At 46.9% G+C, this 25,022-nt stretch overlaps 1 long non-coding RNA gene across 1 annotated transcript in view; it reads right to left on the reverse strand.

The window, feature by feature from the left end:
- Nucleotides 1-9,640: 9,640 nt before the first annotated feature.
- The window catches only part of LOC116408013, a 30,694-nt gene continuing 15,312 nt past the window's right edge, over nucleotides 9,641-25,022 (reverse strand). The window contains exon 4 of the long non-coding RNA XR_004220671.1: nucleotides 9,641-9,703. This is a non-coding gene — a long non-coding RNA (uncharacterized LOC116408013). The remainder of the gene's footprint in view (nucleotides 9,704-25,022) is intronic.

Below are 25,022 nucleotides of genomic sequence, written 5' to 3' on the forward strand. Positions count from 1 at the left end.
AAGTGACAGCTTTCCCCCTCCCGCTCCTGCAGCCGGAAAATGCTCCCTGCCAATCTGCCTCCTCTCTATTTATTTGTGCTTTATCAGAGCTGTCCCCATTGCTTGTCAGCGACTCAGCCAGCTGCTCCGAAAGGAGAAAACCATTAGGGAGTTACTGGCTGTCAGCCACATGGCCTATTAATGCCAACAGCAGGGCCATCATACTCCATTAGCAGATAGGGCTACTGCTGCAAGCATAACTATGTAATGCCATTGCTGGGTGCCCCAGAAGAGTAAAGACTACCTCTCATAGCCTGTAAACTATGGCAGCATAGGGATCCCCTGTACTAAGCACAATTCAGCAGGAACAGCCCCCTAAATTTGCTCATAGCCTGTACAGAGAGATACCATAAAACTATGGCACATAGGGATTCCCCTGTACTAAGCACAATTCAGCAGGAACAGCCCCTAAGTTTGCTCATAGCCTGTACAGAGAGATACCATAAAACTATGGCACATAGGGATTCCCCTGTACTAAGCACAATTCAGCAGGAACAGCCCCCTAAGTTTGCTCATAGCCTGTACAGAGAGATACCATAAAACTAAGGCACATAGGGATTCCCCTGTACTAAGCACAATTCAGCAGGAACAGCCCAGTGATGCGCAGCCTCAGGCAGGTTCAAGAATACCCATAGGATTTTCCAGGGATTCCTTCACCCAACACAAAAGTCCTTCTAGTGCCCTCTGCCAGGGAATGGCTTGCCAGTCACGGCTGTAATCACCCCTTGGCTTCTCGTGGCCATGCAGTGCCCAGGCATGCTGCTCATTAATCCCCTCTCCCCGGACCCTGCTGATCAGCGCCTCCTTTAATATCACGGATGTTAGGCTTTCTTCATCCTGATTAGAGCGAGGCAAATTTCCGTCGATTGCTTGCTGATGACCCCAGAACTCAATTCTGCTCTCTAATTGTAATGAGGGGAGGGCGCATGGTACCCAAACACCGGCTCCGGCTGCCGGGGAAGGTCAAAGAGGTTGTTCGGTGCTAAAGGAACAAGGGGGGGCACGGATCTCATTAACCCCATCACCCCGACAGGCAGGAGGTTAATTCAGATCCTGACAGCAATACTGTTACCGGTTAGCACACAATTATACCTGAGTGATCAATTGTTCCGCCTATCCGTGCCCCCCTCGAGTGGTGCAGCCGTGGGGGGGGGCCCTATCCAGCTTTCCTCTTGATGAATTTCATCCCAATTCAACCCTGATCCAATAGGCAGGACCATGAAGATCCCAATTTCCCCATACATGAGAATAATTGGTCAGCCATGTTTTTTTTCATATAATAAAGTCTATGGAGCCCTTAAGAAGACCTGGGGCCATAAAATTGCTTTGGGGGGGGGCACATCCAGCCATGTGTGTTTATTGCGCTGTGCAGCACTTCTGTAGAGCAAATACATAATTGTCCCCAATGTAATGATATAATGGCCTTTGGGCACCCCCCCCCCCCCCCCATTGTTTCAAATTTTAATTCAGCTCCCCCAGAACAAGGACTCGCGTGATTAAGCTTGGTATTAAATACACCATATCTGACCCCCTAATATATGAAAAAAGAGGTGCCTATTTATGCCAGTTATTAATTTAATTGCACGCCTCTGTACTTTTTAAAGGTTACAATCTCTTCTAGGCCAACATCTGGCCCATGGGCCTCCTGTTTGAACACAAGGCCGTGGTCCCCCGTGGTCCCCGATAGTAGCTGCAGATATCGGTCCCTTGCACAGATATCGGCCTGTGTATGGGCACTCCCAACGGGCCTGGCCGACCGATATCTGGCCTGAAATCGGCCACATATCGATCTGGCAGGTTAGAAAATCTAGTCGTATTGGGGCCCCCTTCGGCTCATTGATACAGTCCCTGAACCAACTTTGCCTATGCCCATCGTTATAATTCAATCGTCTGGCCCCAGGGCCAAACAAGCAAATTACCCTGAATTCTCCCGATATCGCCCACCCGTAGGAGGCCCATGGGCCAGTTGATGTCCCACAAGTGAAAGTTGAAGCCCCCAGACTGCGCAACAGCTCCATTGCCCTCTTCGGTCTGTCCTTACCCGCCCCCCAAACTTGCCGTTCTAGCACTCGGAGTGCATCCCGACCCCTGTATCTGGGTGCTGCCCACACAGGACCCCTGTATCTGGGTACTGCCCACACAGGACCCCTGTATCTGGGTACTGCCCACACAGGACCCCTGTATCTGGGTACTGCCCACACAGGACCCCTGTATCTGGGTACTGCCCACACAGGACCCCTGTATCTGGGTACTGCCCACACAGGACCCCTGTATCTGGGTACTGCCCACACAGGACCCCTGTATCTGGGTACTGCCCACACAGGACCCCTGTATCTGGGTACTGCCCACACAGGACCCCTGTATCTGGGTACTGCCCACACAGGACCCCTGTATCTGGGACACAGGACCCCTGTATCTGGGTACTGCCCACACAGGACCCCTGTATCTGGGTACTGCCCACACAGGACCCCTGTATCTGGGTACTGCCCACACAGGACCCCTGTATCTGGGTACTGCCCACACAGGACCCCTGTATCTGGGTACTGCCCACACAGGACCCCTGTATCTGGGTACTGCCCACACAAGACCCCTGTATCTGGGTACTGCCCACACAGGACCCCTGTATCTGGGTACTGCCCACACAGGACCCCTGTATCTGGGTACTGCCCACACAGGACCCATGTATCTGGGTGCTGCCCATACAGACACTCCTTTAGGCCCAGCTCTGCAGGCTCTGCTTGAGGCTCTCAGGGGAGAGGGGCCGCGGTTTCCCCAGCTGGGGAGCATTTAGCCGTCTGTCTGAGCAAATATCAGGCTGGCAATGAATGCTGAGAGGGGGATTAGAGTGGAGGAGTGGGAGAGAGGAGGGGAGGAGGTGAGAATGAACAAGACGTGGTTGGCAGAAATAATACATGGAAATCTCTCATGGTGTCGGGATTCTGCTCCATTTACTCAGATTCCATTAAACAGCGCAACATAGAATTCCTCTTACCCCATCTTGCCCTTTCCTGCAGGGGGAGTGGTTGGTATCACCCTCCCTATGATCAGGGAATCTGCCTTTAATCTATTTACAGTAATAAAGGGAAACAGTTTAAAACAACATTGAGTGTCAATACATTATCAGCTTATTGTGTGCCCAGAGCATTCCTTCTCTGTATATTTGTATTTATACATATGGGTAGGAGGTGCCATAGTGTTTCCCTTAGACAGTACAGTATGGGGGTACAGCTTATTGTGTGCCCAGAACATTCCTTCTCTGTATATTTGTATTTATACATATGGGTAGGAGGTGCCATAGTGTTTCCCTTAGACAGTACAGTATGGGGGTACAGCTTATTGTGTGCCCAGAACATTCCTTCTCTGTATATTGTATTTATACATATGGGTAGGGGGTGCCATAGTGTTTCCTTAGACAGTACAGTATGGGGGTACAGCTTATTGTGTGCCCAGAACATTCCTTCTCTGTATATTTGTATTTATACATATGGGTAGGGGGTGCCATAGTGTTTCCCTTAGACAGTACAGTATGGGGGTACAGCTTATTGTGTGCCCAGAACATTCCTTCTCTGTATATTTGTATTTATACATATGGGTAGGAGGTGCCATAGTGTTTCCCTAGAATACATTAAAAAATCAACTTAATGGATGGCAACTACGGCCAGCAAAAGGGGTAAGCTAGAAAAGATACATGTTAAACATCTGGCTTATTTCAGGAGCCACAAGGTCCAGAAGCAATTGTACAGTAAGGAATTGTTCCCTACCTCTGACTTGGCCAACCCCTTTCTGGAGTCAGTGGCACTGCACATGCCCAGTGAGCTTTAAACGGGACAAACGTGTGTGTATTACCCAGAGAATCCTTGGAACTGTATCTGTTATACCAATGTTTTTCTATAGCTGTGGCCTTGGCAGAGGGCCCTACCAACACACCCCTGATCCACCCCACTCACACCTGCACCCTATTGCCACCCTATGATTTAAAAGGATTGCAAAGGGATTTCAAACCAGTGAATATTCTTAGCTGAAAAAAGGCCAAACCCCAGTACCAGGAAAGAGGCAATTATAAAGTAACTTTCTCAAAATGTATTTCTCCGGCTCAAATCTCATTCGCTAAACCAAGTGCCGAGTTTGCAGTCAAAATAAAAGGTTTTCCTAGTGTCCCTTAGTGAAAGAAATGCCATTTGCAATAGAACCAGCACTGCCCTCCAATGGAAGCTCTATGTGTGTATAGCCAGCAAACTAACCCCTCCTTGGCCCTCCGACAAGGGATCTGCTATTAACCAAATGGGGAAAAATACAAATATCAGAATGAGCCATGGCAGAATAAGGGTAGGAAAACAGTTAATTAGAGACATCTGGTAAGAAAGCAGTTAATGAGAGGGACCCTCAACCCCACACCCCCCCCGCCTCCTCGTTATCCTCCCCTAATTACTGATTACAGAGATACCAATCCGTTCAGGGGTTACTGCTAATTTACTTGTTTTCTCCCCCTCATTTTCATGTAATCCTGGTGAGAAAGTGAAGAGGGGGGTCCCGGCAAGGAGCCCATTTACCCATCGTAGGGTGCTAGATTTAATGGTACCCGCATCTGGGCTTGGGGGGGGGGGATTTTATTTAAAAGGAACAGAGGTCTTGGAGTTGGGCTTGGGGCGGGGCGGTGGGGGAGAAGGGTCGGGCAGTTCTTCCTAATCCACTTAATTAGATGCTTCAATTTGGGCTGTCACTTTGTCCCAGGGAATGTGGAAGGGCACTCATTCGGGCTGTAATAGCCCCATTTATTAACAAGCTGGCTGCTGTCGGGGACATGCTGGTACTTTAGGCCCAATAACAGCAGAAGGGCCCAATGTTCTGGATCCGTAAAGCTGGGCACAAATGAACAAAGAGACAAAGGGAGTTGGAAATATTTTTCAGTCTCAGTACTAAAATGAGAGTCTTCCCTATTACAGTCTTTCAATTGGAATTCAGAGACACAGCTAATAAATGTTAGTTATTTTGCCAGTCTGAGACATGGCATCGCTGCATGGGTGGCACTCACAATTACTGGGAAAGCCAATCATTTAATATGAGGCAGCGGCACTTGATAAAGAAAACCTGGTGCATTAGGGGTCCAGCCAGCGGCAGGCATTGGGGGGCACTCCATAAATGGGAGGGGGTCTCTCCACAAAGCCTGTGGGGGGATCACCCTTACTGAAAGGCTGGGAGAGCTGCCTCAACCCTGGCATTAAAGGGAAAATGTACCCAACCAAGTTGTTTGTGTCTGGAGAAGCATCCATTATAATGCAGCAAAAACCCTATATATATATATATGTGTGTGTGTGTTACCAATATATGGGTGATGTCTTGCCACTTAATGCAGGGGTAAATGCTTATTTGTGCCCTGGGTACCCCTGGAACTATAGCAGGGTGACTGTTACCCCAATGTTTCTATATATCTGTAACCTTGTTATGGGCTAAGGGGGCCCAGCCTGAAGGCCAGTTAGGGGGGGATTTGGGGTGAGTGCTTATTTGTGCCCTGGGTACCCCTGGAACTATAGCAGGGTGACTGTTACCCCAATGTTTCTATATATCTGTAACCTTGTTATGGGCTAAGGGGGCCCAGCCTGAAGGCCAGTTAGGGGGGGATTTGGGGTGAGTGCTTATTTGTGCCCTGGGTACCCCTGGAACTATAGCAGGGTGACTGTTACCCCCAATGTTTCTATATATCTGTAACCTTGTTATGGCTAAGGGGGCCCAGCCTGAAGGCCAGTTAGGGGGGGATTTGGGGTGAGTGCTTATTTGTGCCCTGGGTACCCCTGGAACTATAGCAGGGGTGACTGTTACCCCAATGTTTCTATATATCTGTAACCTTGTTATGGGCTAAGGGGGCCCAGCCTGAAGGCCAGTTAGGGGGGGATTTGGGGTGAGTGCTTATTTGTGCCCTGGGTACCCCTGGAACTATAGCAGGGTGACTGTTACCCCAATGTTTCTATATATCTGTAACCTTGTTATGGGCTAAGGGGGCCCAGCCTGAAGGCCAGTTAGGGGGGGATTTGGGGTGAGTGCTTGTGCCCTGGGTACCCCTGGAACTATAGCGGGGTGACTGTTACCCCAATGTTTCTATATATCTGTAACCTTGTTATGGGCTAAGGGGGCCCAGCCTGAAGGCCAGTTAGGGGGGGATTTGGGGTGAGTGCTTATTTGTGCCCTGGGTACCCATGGAACTATAGCGGGGTGACTGTTACCCCAATGTTTCTATATATCTGTAACCTTGTTATGGGCTAAGGGGGCCCAGCCTGAAGGCCAGTTAGGGGGGGATTTGGGGTGAGTGCTTATTTGTGCCCTGGGTACCCCTGGAACTATAGCGGGGTGACTGTTACCCCAATGTTTCTATATATCTGTAACCTTGTTATGCACTAAGGGCCATCTTATTTCTACATTTTATTCATCCCACCTTTAATAATTAAATGAGCTCTTTCCCAATTAGAATCGCTTGGAAAAGGCAGAGTTATATAAAATACATTGTGCACAAAGCGTTTGGATAGTTGTGGCAGCAAATAAGCATATTTATGTGCTCCTGCCTGACAATATGTGCATATTCACGAGGGGTTAGAGGAGGGAGAGCGCAGACACGGGGGGGCACAGAGACATATTACCATAGTCAGTAACAGACAGGGGAGGCAGAGAGATGGAACAGGGGAGAGGGCTAATGCACGCTGCACAGTTTATAAATCAAAAGTTTAGGCAAAAAGGGGCAACATGTGCCATTCATGTAAAGTCTAAATGAAATTCATAAACAATCAGGCCAAGACTCCCCTTATGATACCTACAAAACTCCCCTTTTTTAAAAAAAAATGGTTCATCTTCATTTCATTTGTGATTGGGGCACTTGCTATCTATTTATAAAGAAATGTGCTCCATTTTTCTTGTCCCAACCCTGGTTTCATAATGACTTTCCCTTCTTACTAAAGGAACCCATTCCGATGCACTGATGGCCACTCAGACAGAGTTTAGTTGGCCTATACATACAGTACAAGCTACACAACATCCCAGAGAGACAGTATAACATTTTCTGTGTCACATTTTTAATGTACATGAAATAAGTCAGATCCGGGGGGCCTGTAGACCCTAAATATCGGGTATATATGGTACCCCATGCCCATCTCATATTACAACACAAAGCATTCAAATCCGTATGTGTATCTCCAGTGTTCATCCCTCAGCAAAACACACCAGCTCCACTCTTCCTCTATCCTTTTTTTTTACTGCACATCATTATCCCCATAGAAATCTCCATTCTTTCTGCAAAACTCTACACCTCATGAAATCTTCCTCTCTCCTTCTATACTCCATGAAACACATCCCTTCTCTTTACGTTCAGCTCTACATTCTCTCTGAACTCTTTCTCTCTCCTCTTTCTGCACAACAAGAGTTCCCCTTGGAATTCTTTCTCTACAACTCTTCCCCTGTGTTATGTCTGCACAATAATGTCCTCCATGGAACTCTTTCCCTCTATTCTTTCTGCACAATTCTGCACCTACAGAAATCTTCTATACTCTTCTTCTCTCTCTTCTTTTCCTTTTGCTGCACAAACCTGTAGCCCTTAAACTCTTTTCCTCTACCATTTCTGCACAACTCTGCACCTTCGGAAATCTTCTTCTCTCTCCTTCTCTCTTTTCTATTCCCCACAAGCCTGTAGCCCTCAAATTTCTTCGCGCCACTCTTTTCGCACAAGCATATTCCCCATGAAGCTCATCTGTTCTTTTCCCATACAGTTACACTACCCATTGAACTCTTCCTCTCTTTTCCTCCTCCACTGAACTTTTCTCTCACCTCTTTCTGCACAACTCAAACCCCACAGAACTCTTTCCATATTCTATTTCTTTACAACTTTCAGGCCTTCCTATCTCCTTTTTAACAACTTTGTCCCCCACTGGAATCTCTCTCCTTTCTGCATAACTCTATCCTTTACGTGAATCTCCCCTCTCTTCTTTATGCACGGCACAACTTCTTTCTGAAGAGCCTTCTCTCCCTTTTCTCTGTAGCAGAAAACATTCAGTCTCAATTCTTTCTGCTGAACTCTTACATTTTTCTACAGAAATCCCATTTCCTCCCTTACCCTCCCTGCCATAAAGAGTATTCTTTGCCTTCAATTTCCCAGCAGAACTCTCCCCCCACCCTCTCTCCCAATAAAACTCTTCCTCCTTCAGCCCAACCCTCCCTCCCCAAGGCTCAACCTTCCTGAACTTACCCTCTCTGCCCCCTCATGTACACCTGTGTGGATACTAATACATTTGGACTGTACATGGTAGTTTTAGCTTCACATTAATTATCCAGGGGGCAGAGTGGGGCTGCTCAATGTGGGATGAGAAATATTATAGAAGTACAAATCCAGGGAAAACCCCATAAATCTAAAACTTGTGGATCTCTGTCGTCCCCTCCCAGCCACTCCGGCCATTGCTGCCTGCGTCAGAACCCTGCAACAGTGCACTGAGTACGCTAGCGGATTGGAAGTTAGATTGGCTGCAAAGCCCTCGTTAGTGATTCACACAATGTATAGATTGACATGCAAATCTTATTGCACAGCGGTTTGGCCTTTTGCAAAGCTTGTCCTTGGGCTTGAAAAGACACAGGCAAACAGGCAGAGGTTTATGTAAATGCCGGCTTAGTGGGAAGCGAAGCTGCCAGCGTTCCCCATACGGATATATCCACAACCACCCGACTCTTATCTGCACCTTTCAGTTATTCAGCATTCCCTCAGCACCTTCCCTGGGATCAGACTTGATTTACCATATAATCCTGATGAAGGGGGGGCACGTTTGCACTCAAGTGAGGGGTGAATTTAATAAAGAAACTGTGCAGTGGCAGCAGAAGATATTAGGGCTATAGCTAAACAGGACTGGCACCCTGGATCAGTTCCTTACGGCACTTGGCAGCTGTACCATTCCCCAACAAATGCAGGACCGTTAGTAGTGACTGGTATATATTATACAACCTGGGTTATTACTCCAATGGCCGAGTCCTGATGTCACGAAAACTTTGTGTTCCTCGGGCACATATATTGTAAGCTCAGTGGGGCAGAGTCTCAAAGCCTGAAAAGCAGCTTGACTAATAGATTGTAAGTTCTTGTGAGCAGATGGTAAAGTCTGCACTGTTAGCACTGGCAGGGTGGCCATACACAAACTAACAGTTAGTTGCAGATTTAGCCACAGCGCCAGCCCTTGTATGGGGCCAAGAAGACTAATATTTGATTAGGGGTCGGCCAGGTATCTATTAGGCAGGACTGATAAAATCTGTAGCCTGGGGTCCAAAACACCCAACTACCACGGTCAAGATCTGTTTCTCTCCAATGAGTGAACCTTTCTATGTATGGCGACTTGACCAATGAACATTCCTACAGTATTGATGTGTTACATGCCATTGGGAGCCTGAATGCCCCCACTGTGTAATGCTGGGGTAGTCTGGGGCACTCACCTACCGTATTTGTACACTGCACTATAAGATCTCTGCTGATTGGCTGATATCAGTCATGAAAACACAAGATGACAAACACAATATCCCAGCCTATAGCTGCTGCTGAACTGTAGTTTTTACAACACTGTACTGAACTGTATTAGTCTCCCACTTACCTGGGCTTTGCACTCACTGAGTCCTGGCTCTCTGCACATGTACTGAGACCATTGATCCTTTGCTGCAAAACAGAGGGAAAGCAGTGTCAATGCCTAGAATTAATCATGGGATATGTAAAGGACAGATTTAATATAAAGGTTTTATGCTTATTTATTTTTTCATATAGAATATTGTACAGTACAAGGTTATAACTGGTTGAATGCTCAGAACCTTTTATCTTTGTACAGTATACTTGTATTCATTCCTGCGGGTGGGAAGTGCCATATTGTTTCCCTTACAGAATACAGCTTCTTTTGTAGATAAATACATATTTGTATTTATACAGTGTGTCAGACCAGTCCTGGTGGGCCCTACATAGTATAGAGTGCTGAAGCAGGTCGGGCACCCACTGGTTACCTGCAAGAATATCAAGAACCCTATGGGTTGTAGGTAGGATTTCTGGATGCGCGCCTGCAGGTTCTTATCTATATTTCTTATTTCATTATCTATATTTTTTAAATGTTATTTTCTACCCACTTCTGATGATGTCACCTGTTTAATGGTGGTCAGCGGCAAGAGTGTCGGTTTGCAGATAAGGGGCAGTTTCAGGTTGGGTCGGCTAGTGGGTCCAAGCAAGTAGAAACGCGGGTTGCAAGTCTGGTTCAGGTTTAAAGATTGGTTACACACAGGACTCTAAAGGTGCCCATACACCTTGAGATCCGCTCGCTTGGCGATGTCGCCAAGCGAGCGGATCTTCTCCCGATACCCCCGCTTCCGGCCCTGGGGCCAAATGATCGAATTATAACGACGGGCATAGGAAAATCGGTCAAGGAAGTCAGTCCCCGACTAGATTTTTTAACCTGCCCGATCGAGATCTGGCCGATTTCAGGCCAGATATCGGTCGGGCAGGCCGTCGGTAGTGCCCATACACAGGCCGATTAGCTGCCAAATCAGTCTAAGGGACCCATATCAGCAGCTAGAATCGGCCCGTGTATGGGGACCTTTACATAGTGTTCACCATTTTCTCTGGCATTTCCTCCGATATGGTACCACGTAACCCTCATTCTGTGGGTTCGGCAGCCAAGAATGCTTACGTGGGTATCTAGGGATCCTTGGGCCCTCTGCTGAGCTTGTGATGCCCCAGTCCAACTCTGTTTATACGTATGGGTCAGAGCTGCCATATTTCCCCTGGACAGTAGCGTATGGTAGGGTACAAGGCGTGCATAGAAAGTACAACGTTCCGAAACGTCACGGCCTGAAAGCAATGACACAGGGTGGGTCGTGCATAAGAGACCCCCAGGGCCACGTCTCCTCAGCTGCCCTCACACAGTTGCCTGCCAGGATCCGGTGTCTCTGGCTAACGAGATTACCAGAAAGGACCTAATTCCTGCTTTGCTGAGGTGCAGTAACCAAGGTGAGTAATCTGCTCGCCCTCAGTTCAACAGCAGGTCAGATCCCCCCAGCACCTGCTGCCCCCGGGCCTTCTGTTGCGCGGCTAAAGGGTGGTTCTGCAGGGGGCGGTGCTGTCTGGGTCAGCCCCAACCCAGCAGGCAATAGAGAGACAGGACATAATGTGGAATTGCATTGGTTATTGGTAGGTGCCGGAGTGCTAAAGAGTACTAAAGAGCTCCTCTAAAAGTGCCGTATAGTAAGGATTTGCTCATGTGTGTGCAGCTCTGTTATAAGGGACTGATCATATAAGTGAGGATAAGGAATTTGAATCTGATCAGTGAGAAACCTTTACTGCAAATAGAGATCATGAAACATTGTTGCAACCTTAGATACACAAACCCCCCCTGCCCCTATCCAAGCCCTGTCTCCCCAATCAGATGGGTCAGACGTGACCATTCTAGGGATACGTGGGGCTCAGCCATAACTTACAGTTATATACAAGCCCCAGGCCTCATCCATCATCTGGCACCGCGGCAGGCAGGATTTATCATCTAATCCGGCACTAACAGATATTACAATTAATGACGTGTTATCATGGCACGTGGGTAAGTAGCCAGGGAAATTAGGAGCATTCATCACAGGGCCTGCAAATGCCCAAGCAGATGCCCTCCCACACTTGGATTTATTATTATAAAGGGTGCCCTTCCACAATCACTAGGATTTAACATTGGTCCAAGCCCCGCCATTCTTTCATAAGTAAGTCAGTACCATAGCACCTCAAATATATATTATATTTATGGGACCTCGTTACTGAACATTTTCTATCTCCAGCACTGACCCAAGCTACTGAAACCGTGCACCTAGACTGGTCTATAGTGCCAATGTTCATAGTTCTGCAAGATGGGAGTGGTTGTGGATCCTCTTTGGTTCAACTCCCCCTCGGAGGTCCAATCTGTGGTCAGGGACCCCCCTTAGCTCATAACAAGGTTTCCAGATTTAGGAAAACATTGGTGGATCAGCCATTCAGCTATGTAGATTGTAAGCTCTTTTGGGCAGGGCTCTCTTCCCCTCCTGTATCGGTTACTGATTGCTTTATATGTTACTCCTTGTAGAGTGTAAGCTCTTTTGGGCAGGACTCTCTTCCCCTCCTGTATCGGTTATTGATTGCTTTATATGTTACTCCTTGTAGATTGTAAGCTCTTTTGGGCAGGGCTCCCTTCCCCTCCTGTATCGGTTACTGATTGCTTTATATGTTACTCCTTGTAGAGTGTAAGCTCTTTTGGGCAGGGCTCCCTTCCCCTCTTGTATCGGTTACTGATTGCTTTATATGTTACTCCTTGTAGAGTGTAAGCTCTTTTGGGCAGGGCTCCCTTCCCCTCCTGTATCGGTTACTGATTGCTTTATATGTTACTCCTTGTAGAGTGTAAGCTCTTTTGGGCAGGGCTCCCTTCCCCTCCTGTATCGGTTACTGATTGCTTTATATGTTACTCCTTGTAGAGTGTAAGCTCTTTTGGGCAGGGCTCTCTTCCCCTCTTGTATCGGTTACTGATTGCTTTATATGTTACTCTGTATGTCCAATGTATGAAACCCACTTATTGTACAGCGCTGCGGGATATGTTGGCGCTTTATAAATAAATGTTAATAATAATAATGATTCCAAGAATATATAGGCGTTCATCATAAATGGTATCTGAATTGACCACCTAGTTGGACCTCCAGGTTTATGTAGCAATTTCCCCAAATCCCACCCTAACTGGGGGGTCCAGCCTGAAGGCCAGTTAGGGTGAGATTTGGGGTGCTCATGCTCTTGGCGACCCAGGGACCCCAGTCCTACAGTTTGACTACCACTGGCTTAGACTGGAAACCAGCAAAGGCTAACGCATCTTAATGCCAACTGTAATTTATAATGCCCCAGTCAAAAATGATGCCTAGTAGAACCAGTCCAACATATCCAAGGCTGCTTGTTTCTACCAGGGTTATAACAAAAACCTGTAAGCGACTCTCCAAAAACAGCCCAGGATGGTAGGTTATGGGCCAAGATAAAAGGTCACCAACCATGAAAGTCCCTGCGTTTGGGAAGACCTACATGGATGGACATTGGGAAGGGACTGGGACATAACCAGCTCATTTCACCACGGACATTTAGATATACGCACAGTATGCTAGTATAACCCAAAAACAGAAAATAGACGGGAGTCTTAAAGAGGGAGGGGTGGAAGGATACAGCCAGAGCCCAACAACTTGGCCAAGAGCCCCCCATTAGCTCATAACATGGTTAGAGATATGTAATTATTTATGTGTTATCCATTTAACGTTCAAGGGTAGCAGATAGTTGCTCTCCCCAAATCTTTTCCTAACTGGCCTTCATACTGGGCCTTCATAGTGCCATGGGAAGTGAGGCTAGAGACTGACTGTAAGCTCTCTGTACAAGAGCATTTTAAAAGCTTGCTGCCCACTTCATCTAGCAGCCAGGGAATAAAATAAATGCCAAATCCTCCTCTAAAGGGGAAGTTTCTTGCTTTCTGTAGTCCACCAACCAAGTGCCACCTTGGCAGATGGGAGTTAATTGGGCACCCCCAGCATTCTCACCCCGCCCCCCAGCCCAGCTGTGCTTCCACCTCATTACAGACACTGGTTGGCCATGGGGGGGGTCTGAGGGAGTGCAGCTCGGAAAGGTCCACATTAATAATACAGGTTGGAGAATGCCTGCGGACATGTATTTTTCATGAAACCTCCATTTCCCGCAATCTATTTTGCATGGCGAATTGACGCCTCTATGAATGATATATTCAGTCTGGCTGGGAAATGGAATACACAGGCGGCGGGGGGGAATTTTATGTCCCGTGTACCTGCATAACCTTGGAGACTGAGAGGCTTTTACTACGATTCAGAAAATCCAGTGAATTGCTTGACTTATTACCTCCTCTGCTGGAAGGTGAGACCATGATTCCACAACCAAGAACGTTTGCCCAAAGTCCTCAGCACCCACAATAATGACAACTCAGAGTGGAGGCGACTGGCTCCTTTCAGCCGGGGGCTCCACATTTCCAGGTTCCTTCATCCACTAAAAATTGCCCTGGCCCTGTGCATCTAAAAATATTCCCAGGTTCCCAGATGTTATTTACTGGGGCTCCTCCTTACCCCCCCCTCAAATGTCTTGCCTACAGAACCCCAACCTCCATTCCTCTCTACCTCTACCACCTTGACATTGCATTTTTATTGTCCCCTTTACTTGCTTGTGTCGAAACTAGCAGTGCACTGTGGGTAATGCATGGTTCTGGCAGGAGGCATTGCTAAGTTGGTGAATTGAGGCAGGAGGTGGTGATATAAGGGTTAATGATGGCTCTGACAGGCAGGAGGTGTTGCTTTGTGGCAGCAGTGCCATCTATTAGTGGCAACCATGCTTCAGCCACATAATAATAAAGAGCAGGCCTGGATTGGAATTAAAAATAGGCCCTGGCATCCCAAGTACACAGAGCAGCCCCTCTGGCATTTGCCTGAACCCACAGATTGCCAGTCTGGGCCTGGGTCCTGGCATTCCCAGTACCCAGAGGCACAAACAGCCCCCCCAGCCCAATAGATAGTGACTGTCTATGGCATCTTACAGCAGCCCCTCTGGCATTTGCCTGAACCCACAGATTGCCAGTCTGGGCCTGGGTCCTGGCATTCCCAGTACCCAGAGACCCAAACACCCCCCCCCCAGCCCAATAAATAGTGACTATGGCACCTTACAGCAGCCCCTCTGGCATTTGCCTGAACCCACAGATTGCCAGTCTGGGCCTGGGCCCTGGCATTCCCAGTACCCAGAGGCACAAACAGCCCCCCCAGCCCAATAAATAGTGACTATGGCACCTTACAGCAGCCCCTCTGGCATTTGCCTGAACCCACAGATTGCCAGTCTGGGCCTGGGCCCTGGCATTTCCAGTACCCAGAGGCACAAACAGCCCCCCCAGCCCAATAAATAGTGACTGTCTATGGCACCTTACAGCAGCCCCTCTGGCATTAGCCTGAACCCACAGATTGCCAGTCTGGGCCTGGGTCCTGGCATTCCAAGTACCCAGAGGCCCAAACAGCCCCACCAGCCCAATAAATAGTGAGTGACTATGGCACCTTACAGCAGCCCCTCTGGCATTTGCCTGAACCCACAGATTGCCAGTCCGGGCCTGTCTAAGAGAGTATGTATGGTTGACAGGCAGGAGTTATGTAGGTGGAGTACGGCTCTGACAGACAGGAGGTGTTGCTATGCTGGTTGCTATGGCAGGCATAATAAATGGAGAAGAGGGCAGAGCAGGACTCAGACAGACAGGAGGAATTGTTTAGTAAAACTGCTGTTTGTCAGAGCCACATTCCATGAGATAGCTACACCATCACAGGAGTCTGCCCCTTCAGTCCCCAGCTCAGCCCCCTGAGCTTACTTTATGGCACCCCAATTGGGGCAACTAAGAGCAGAATGTCCAATTAAAACAAAATGCTCAAGTTTCAAGGAACCCCAGCATCGGAAAAAAGCAATGCCCCCAATATTTATATTATATATACTCCAAGCTGATCAGAGCCCTGTGCCCTTTTATACCGGAACAAGAATGGTTAATAATACCCCCCCCCCCGGGCATACAACTATGCCTGGTTGTACTAGAGCAGCGGGCAGCAGTCGGGCAGCAGTCGCTGGGGCAGAGCAGGAAGCCGCATCTGTTCATGCCTGATAAGCTGAAATCAGGAAAGAACTTTCTATGGAGATGCAGACACTTCACAGGGTTCCCTTTATGATATTAAATAAATAGAAGTGCTGTCTGCTCATTGGCTGCTGCTGCAGGAGAGAGACAGGCAGAGAAACAAAGGGAGAGAAAGAAAGTGTAAGAGAGACAGGGAGAAGGAGAGAGAGATAGAGCTAGAGAGTGCAAGAGAGAGAGAGAGAGAGAAAGAGGGAGAAGGAGAGAATGTGAGAGTGAGAGAGTTAGAGAGAGGGAGGAGAGAGAGGGAGGAAAAGAAGGAGAACAACAGAGTGCAAAAAAGAGAGGGAGAAGGAGAGAGAGTGTGAGAGCGAGAGAGTTAGAATGAGAGAGTGCAAGAGAGAGGGAGGTAGAAGGAGAGAGAAAGAGGGAGAACAAGAGAGTGCAAGAGAGAGAGAGGGAGAAAGAGAGAGATAGTAAGAGCGAGAGAGTTAGAATGAGAGAGTGTAAGAGAGAGGGAAGAGATAGAGAGGGAAAATGACAGAGAGGAAATAGAGAGGGAGAAGACAGAGAGAGGGTGGAAAAGAGACAGAGAGAGGGGGGAAAAGAGACAGAGAGAGGGGGGAAAAGAGACAGAGAGAGGGTGGAAAAGAGACAGAGAGAGGGGGGAAAAGAGACAGAGAGAGGGGGGAAAGAGGAAGAAGGAGAGAAAGAAAGAGGGTGAAGGAGAGAGAGAGAGAGAGAGAGAAAGAGAGAGAATTAGAATGACAGAGTGCAAGAGAGAGGGAGAGAGAGTGGGAGAGCGAGTGGGAGAGCGCGCGAGAGAGAGAGAAGAAGACAGATGTAAATGTTTTCTGATTTGCTAAGGGATTTGTCAAAAACAAATTGCAGGATATTCCCCCTGTGCCATACAGCTTTATAGCCCATGTTGGAAACTACAGACACAGTTTTACAGAGGAGGAGGATTTTCAAATTAACCCTTTGTACCCTTTGTGTTTTTACAGTATAACAGCCACAATCTGGGGAAAATCTTTATGTCAATGCCAAAGCCATTGCACTCAGATGCAAGCTGTGCCCGCTGTGCCCGCCGTGTCATTATTAGAATTCTGCCATGTGTTTTGTTTTGCCGGGAAGGATTCATTTGTGCTGGAAGAAACATGGGAAAATGGCAACTTCATTATTACAATCAATTTTGGCAAGTATTTTTGTTTTGCTGGGAAAAAAATATGCCGACGCTGCCCCATTGGCTCCAATGCATTTGGTGAAAGTGGAGTTTTGGCCATGGGACCCATGAAGAGAGCGCAGAGACTTGCAGTTCTTTTCCTGACTTAGCTTCTATGTTTCCAGTAGTTGCCTCCAAATGGTGATTTGTGGCTAGTGATTCTGCCCCGCCAGATTGCCCCGCAGCAGAGCAGCACTGACCCAAAGCGCTGGATTCTATTGCTTGTTCCAATAGGCCCGTTGGTACCGCTCATTAATCACTGCCCCGGTTCATAGAGCGAGAGTGTAAAACATTAGCGGAGATTTGTCTTCTGCTCCCAACATATAGCGCTAATTAAATCATACGCCGCGCGGCGCCTACTCTGTCAGAGGAGAGTGATTCGGTTAGAAATATTAATTCCGACGCCAGCGCCATTAATCCTCCCTCTCCTGACAGGCGCAGAGATATGAGACGGGAATTACTTACTGATAATAATGTCACCATCTCGGGTTCTTAAGTTCAGCAATTAGTCAGGAAAGCCATATTTATACATTACCCACGCTGCTCTCTGCCACTGCGGGCGCTACAGGGATCATTTATGTATTGTAAAAAAAAGTCCTGCCCTGCTTTATGGCTGAGATTCTAGCTATCTGTATAACAGAGCATTCTGTCACAGTGGCACAGATCCTATCTGATCCCCCCCCATTGTAAGCAGCAGTCCTGCCCTGCTTTATGGCTGAGATTCTAGCTATCTGTATAACAGAGCATTCTGTCACAGTGGCACAGATCCTATCTGATCCCCCCCATTGTAAGCAGCAGTCCTGCCCTGCTTTATGGCTGAGATTCTAGCTATCTGTATAACAGAGCATTCTGTCACAGTGGCACAGATCCTATCTGATCCCCCCATTGTAAGCAGCAGTCCTGCCCTGCTTTATGGCTGAGATTCTAGCTATCTGTATAACAGAGCATTCTGTCACAGTGGCACAGATCCTATCTGATCCCCCCCATTGTAAGCAGCAGTCCTGCCCTGCTTTATGGCTGAGATTCTAGCTATCTGTATAACAGAGCATTCTGTCACAGTGGCACAGATCCTATCTGATCCCCCCATTGTAAGCAGCAGTCCTGCCCTGCTTTATGGCTGAGATTCTAGCTATCTGTATAACAGAGCATTCTGTCACAGTGGCACAGATCCTATCTGATCCCCCCCATTGTAAGCAGCAGTCCTGCCCTGCTTTATGGCTGAGATTCTAGCTATCTGTATAACAGAGCATTCTGTCACAGTGGCACAGATCCTATCTGATCCCCCCCATTGTAAGCAGCAGTCCTGCCCTGCTTTATGGCTGAGATTCTAGCTATCTGTATAACAGAGCATTCTGTCACAGTGGCACAGATCCTATCTGATCCCCCCATTGTAAGCAGCAGTCCTGCCCTGCTTTATGGCTGAGATTCTAGCTATCTGTATAACAGAGCATTCTGTCACAGTGGCACAGATCCTATCTGATCCCCCCCATTGTAAGCAGCAGTCCTGCCCTGCTTTATGGCTGAGATTCTAGCTATCTGTATAACAGAGCATTCTGTCACAGTGGCACAGATCCTATCTGATCCCCCCATTGTAAGCAGCAGTCCTGCCCTGCTTTATGGCTGAGATTCTAGCTATCTGTATAACAGAGCATTCTGTCACAGTGGCACAGATCCTATCTGATCCCCCCATTGTAAGCAGCAGTCCTGCCCTGCTTTATGGCTGAGATTCTAGCTATCTGTATAACAGAGCATTCTGTCACAGTGGCACAGATCCTATCTGATCCCCCCCATTGTAAGCAGCAGTCCTGCCCTGCTTTATGGCTGAGATTCTAGCTATCTGTATAACAGAGCATTCTGTCACAGTGGCACAGATCCTATCTGATCCCCCCCCATTGTAAGCAGCAGTCCTGCCCTGCTTTATGGCTGAGATTCTAGCTATCTGTATAACAGAGCATTCTGTCACAGTGGCACAGATCCTATCTGATCCCCCCATTGTAAGCAGCAGTCCTGCCCTGCTTTATGGCTGAGATTCTAGCTATCTGTATAACAGAGCATTCTGTCACAGTGACACAGATCCTATCTGATCCCCCCATTGTAAGCAGCAGTCCTGCCCTGCTTTATGGCTGAGATTCTAGCTATCTGTATAACAGAGCATTCTGTCACAGTGGCACAGATCCTATCTGATCCCCCCCATTGTAAGCAGCAGTCCTGCCCTGCTTTATGGCTGAGATTCTAGCTATCTGTATAACAGAGCATTCTGTCACAGTGGCACAGATCCTATCTGATCCCCCCATTGTAAGCAGCAGTCCTGCCCTGCTTTATGGCTGAGATTCTAGCAATCTGTATAACAGAGCATTCTGTCACAGTGGCACAGATCCTATCTGATCCCCCCATTGTAAGCAGCAGTCCTGCCCTGCTTTATGGCTGAGATTCTAGCTATCTGTATAACAGAGCATTCTGTCACAGTGGCACAGATCCTATCTGATCCCCCCATTGTAAGCAGCAGTCCTGCCCTGCTTTATGGCTGAGATTCTAGCTATCTGTATAACAGAGCATTCTGTCACAGTGGCACAGATCCTATCTGATCCCCCCATTGTAAGCAGCAGTCCTGCCCTGCTTTATGGCTGAGATTCTAGCTATCTGTATAACAGAGCATTCTGTCACAGTGGCACAGATCCTATCTGATCCCCCCATTGTAAGCAGCAGTCCTGCCCTGCTTTATGGCTGAGATTCTAGCTATCTGTATAACAGAGCATTCTGTCACAGTGGCACAGATCCTATCTGATCCCCCCCACAACAGTCGTTATATTTATTAACAGGATGCCAACTAGACCTAATTCAAAAATCATTGAAATCTTAAGGAATGGGATTAGGGCGTTTTCTAAAGACCCAGTGAGGTAGATTTAATGAAAGAAAAGCTAAATATTACAGAATGATCTCACGCTTTCCTGTGGGTCATTACTCAGAACAGCCTACAGGGGGCAGATCTCTTTCAGAGACGAGCCAATTAGTATGATCAAATTACTTCTGAATATTCTGGGAGGCCTAGGGAATTCCATTAAATTTTCTGAAATAAGAGAATATTTGGGCGCCCAGGATACAGAATGAAAGAGCGAGACAATAAGCAAGTCACCCTGACAAATGATTCCATGATTAATTAAATGGACCACTGGGAGCTAATTACCGGTTTGCCGTGGGGGGGGGAGCAGGGGGGCGGGTAACGAATGCAGGGGATGAGTTTGTTTATGGAGATCTGAATACACCAATCGCTGGCGCCTCTTCTTTTCTGCGGATAATTTAGAAACATCTGCAGGTTCTGAGCACAGGAGGTCAATTGCATCAGATGATTTGAAAAGGCACTTAAAGGGGAAGCACACCCCCCTTTTCTTAATGAACAGTGCTTGCGCTGAACAAACCCCTTTCCTGTAGTTTTCATCACAACTCTATGGTCTTTGTTATTTCTTACACTAATCAACACTAGGACTGAAACTAAAACCAATTTTACTATCCGGTTTGGTTCTACCAAGTCACTGTGTGAGGAGGAGTAGGCAGTGAAACACATAAGCACTCCCCATAATGAGCTGCTCCTTATCTGAAAGCATGACAAAGGCTGCAGCTTAGGGAAAGGAGAGTTTTGTTTATATAGAGCTCAGTCTCCATTTAATCAAATTACCCTGTTTACGGGGAAGCCGGGGGAGTTCAATGAAAGAACAAATCACCATTTCATTATGTCTTTATAACTTTAAAACATAAGAAAATATGGATCTAGGTTAATTAAGAGATTCTAGCTATCTGTATAAAATAGCATTCTGTCACAGTGGCACAGATCCTATCTGATCCCCCCATTGTAAGCAGCAGTCCTGCCCTGCTTTATGGCTGAGATTCTAGCTATCTGTATAACAGAGCATTCTGTCACAGTGGCACAGATCCTATCTGATCCCCCCATTGTAAGCAGCAGTCCTGCCCTGCTTTATGGCTGAGATTCTAGCTATCTGTATAACAGAGCATTCTGTCACAGTGGCACAGATCCTATCTGATTCCCCCCATTGTAAGCAGCAGTCCTGCCCTGCTTTATGGCTGAGATTCTAGCTATCTGTATAACAGAGCATTCTGTCACAGTGGCACAGATCCTATCTGATCCCCCATTGTAAGCAGCAGTCCTGCCCTGCTTTATGGCTGAGATTCTAGCTATCTGTATAACAGAGCATTCTGTCACAGTGGCACAGATCCTATCTGATCCCCCCATTGTAAGCAGCAGTCCTGCCCTGCTTTATGGCTGAGATTCTAGCTATCTGTATAACAGAGCATTCTGTCACAGTGGCACAGATCCTATCTGATCCCCCCATTGTAAGCAGCAGTCCTGCCCTGCTTTATGGCTGAGACTCTAGCTATCTGTATAATGGGCAGCCCTGGAGACCACAAAGAGAAGATAATTGACTGGACCAGACAGTTCATGCACACACTCCATCCTTCCCACCGCAAACTAGATTAGGTTTTGTGCTACCAACTGATTGCGGTTTCTATTCCCGATGGTACCAGATATGACTTATCTGCCTGCCTCCGACTGACCAGTTATTTAAGAATTTAATGAAATTGATGAACTCCTAAAGCATAATGAGCAGCTAAAATGTGATTTATTAGGAGATGCTTTCCATGCGGGGGATATAGCATTCTATAAAGTTACCTATCAACTAAGGCTCCAATAGGAACAACTGGACAGCTTTCTTATAATAAAGTAGATTACCTGTAAACTTTGGGATATGGGTAATCATGTTCTACCCTATCAGAACCTGGTGATCCACATGCAGGTTGGTGTTCCACTGAATATCCATATATCCCAAAGTTCTATAACTGCATGGTTGGTAGATACTTATTGTACAGCGCTGCGGAATATGTTGGCGCTTTATAAATAAATGTTAATAATAATAATAGATAATGGGGGGGTTATCCAATGAGATCCGTTAGATATTTCAGATTAAGCTCAAAATAGTTCTGTCTGTTTCCTAGGTAACGAGAATTTCTTCCACCCCTCCCATTCTGTTTTTGCACCTCTATATCTCTGCTGCGTTGGTTCTCTCCTGACATTAGAAAGGGTTAATGCTGTGGGGGGGGGGGTAGTATAAACATGGCTGCAGCTCCCTACAGAAAGGGCATATGCCGATGATGGCAGCAAGATTAATAATAAGCAGGGGCTGTTTTTAGGTCTAAGGTTTCCCAAGGGGGAGATCAGTTTAGCAAGGATTTGTTGGTACAGAGATTTCTCCTAGCTGGTATGGGGCACTGATAAGACGTCCTTCAAACCCAATATATCTGCTTCTCCCTAATGGGGCCAATGTGCGCCCCCCTCCTCTCTCCAGCCGACTCCTACACAATCGCTTATCAAAAGGAACTCAAGGTCAGACACACACACAGCAATTTCCTCTTTCGCTCATAACCACTCAGAAACCAAGGACTCCCATCATGGTTTGTGGTACAATCCCAGCGGCCAACTTCCCACCCAGCTAACCGACATACGGAACTGAAATCAGCCACAGGCTGCCGGGGTTCCCTGGTTTTAAGGGGACTACATAGTGTTGGAGAGGTGTTTGTACACAGGTTCCCTCAATCTGCCCTAATCTGGGGTTGCTGGGAGTTATACTCCATAACTAGGACTGGGAATGATAATCTCTGTACAGAATTGTGAAATATGTCAGTTTTACATGAATTTTGTATATAAAGCCACACTGTTTGATGCTGCAGGGGTTTTCTCCATAAACAGCAATATGAGCACCGTTAGTGCCCCCTACACATTTTGCACCCAATAGTATTGAGTGTTAACCTTGTGCAAGCAGTATTCTGTGGCCATTTTGTCAGCAAAGCCTGCTCCACATTCCAAACAAAACCAACCACCTCCATAAAAAAGTCCAGGTTGCAAGCAAAAACTCCAGTTCCAAACAAGACCTCCAGGATCCAAGCAAGACCTCTAGATTCCTAGCAAGACCTCTAGGTTCCAATCGATACTTCTAGGTTTCAGTCAAGACACTAGGTTCAAAGCATGACTTCTAGGTTCCAAGCAAGACCTTCAGGTTCTAAGCAAGACCTCTAGGTTCCAAGCGATACCGCTAGGTTTCAAGCAATACCTCTAGGTTCCAAGCAATACCGCTAGGTTTCAAGCAAGACCTCTAGGTTCCAAGCAATACCGCTAGGTTTCAAGCAAGACCTCTAGGTCCCAAGCAATACTGCTAGGTTTCAAGCAAGACCTCTAGGTTCAAAGCATGACTTCTAGGTTCCAAGCAAGACCTTCAGGTTCTAAACAAGACCTCTAGGTTCCAAGCGATACCTCTAGGTTTCAAGCAATACCTCTAGGTTCCAAGCAATACCGCTATGTTTCAAGCAAGACCTCTAGGTTCCAAGCAATACTGCTAGGTTTCAAGCAAGACCTCTAGGTTCCAAGCAAGACCTTCAGGTTCTAAACAAGACCTCTAGGTTCCAAGCGATACCTCTAGGTTTCAAGCAAGACCTCTAGGTTCCAAGCAATACCGCTAGGTTTCAAGCAAGACCTCTAGGTTCCAAGCAATACTACTAGGTTTCAAGCAAGACCTCTAGGTTCAAAGCATGACTTCTAGGTTTCAAGCAAGACCTTCAGGCTCTAAGCAAGACCTCTAGGTTTCAAGCAAGACCTCTAGGTTCCAATTAAGACTTCCAGGTTCCAATCGAGACCTCCAGATTCCAATCAAGACCTCCAGGTTTCAAGCAATACCTCTAGGTTCAAAGCACAACCTCCATAGGAAGCAGAGATCAAATGGTCCTTTACTTAAAAACCTTTCAAAAGCGTTTGTGAAATTCACAGTGCTGGGTTCCAAACCTGATATGTGACAATGTCTAGTGGACATCTGTATATGCATTGGGATAGGAACCTACTGCTTGTAAAGAGAAGCATATCTGGAAATAAAAATGCATCAGCCTAAACAGAGAAACCTGTAGCATAACAGGGCAGGACCAAACCACGCAAATGTTAATTTGAGTTAGTTAGAAAACCTCAGAAGTGCAATCACTTAATGGAAGGGGTGGATTGATAAATTAATTAGCAACTTAATCATTGTCGTTGAAAATGTAGATACTTTATTGATGGTATATAGGTTTAAGGTATTGTAGTAATGGATTAACTTGATGCACCACAGGGTATACAGAGAATAATAAAGCTCAAAAAGACCATATTGAGTGTGCCAGTCTGGAAACACAAGAAACAGGCACAGAATCACAGAATCTCATAGGCTGTTGGCTGATTTTCCCATCTTACGGACTTTCAGGAAGTCTTTCTCCTCAACAAAAGACTACCCATCAATGGGAGTTCATTTCAATCACATGAAGGCTTCATCCTAGACTGTTACCTACTGTTGAACTTTGTCTCGCTTAGTCCCCCACCAAAGGACTCTTCCCAGTAAAGTGAGCCGGCGTTGCTCAAAGGAACACTATCCTTCATTGATGGACCGATTATATACAACAATGTATGTTTGTCTCAGACATTAGGCTTTCTCACTAAAGAACTTGCCAGATACTTATCCCAAAAAGCAGCCGTTCCAGATGTGTAAGGCTTGCCCACTTGGGGGGTATGGAGCAATGACAGCTGAAGACCAGTTAGGGTGAGCTTTAAGGTCATTTATTTGGGGTTGCATAGCTGATACATAGAGATTTGGGGTTGCATAGCTGATACACTGATATTTTCCTATATCTGTAACATTTAATGAGCAAGGTGGCCATGACAAAACGTTGGACCTTCATGGGGGACTGAAAAAAGTCTGACAACCATTGACATAAAGAGAGTGCTATTAGGGGGGTGTATTAAGCTATCATGGCAGTTTGTTCTGGTTAAACCTGTGCCCTACTGCATTGGTAATATTCCAATATCTATTCCAAGTGCCCCTGAAGGGTCAAACAATACAGGGGCACTCTGGGGCCAACCTTTTGGAAGTCTCTTCTCTACTGTCGCCATTTGGTCCTACACCCAATCTTGGCCAGTTGTCGTCATCTTGCCCTACTTCTATCATGTCATGTTGCCTCACTCTGTATACCCCAAAATGACAGCTACCTCTCCAGGCTCTTTAGAGCACCAATGTGTGAAATACCGGAGATGTTCCTCA

The sequence above is a fragment of the Xenopus tropicalis genome, chromosome 10, assembly GCF_000004195.4.
Source record: "Xenopus tropicalis strain Nigerian chromosome 10, UCB_Xtro_10.0, whole genome shotgun sequence".
Lineage (NCBI taxonomy): Eukaryota > Metazoa > Chordata > Amphibia > Anura > Pipidae > Xenopus > Xenopus tropicalis.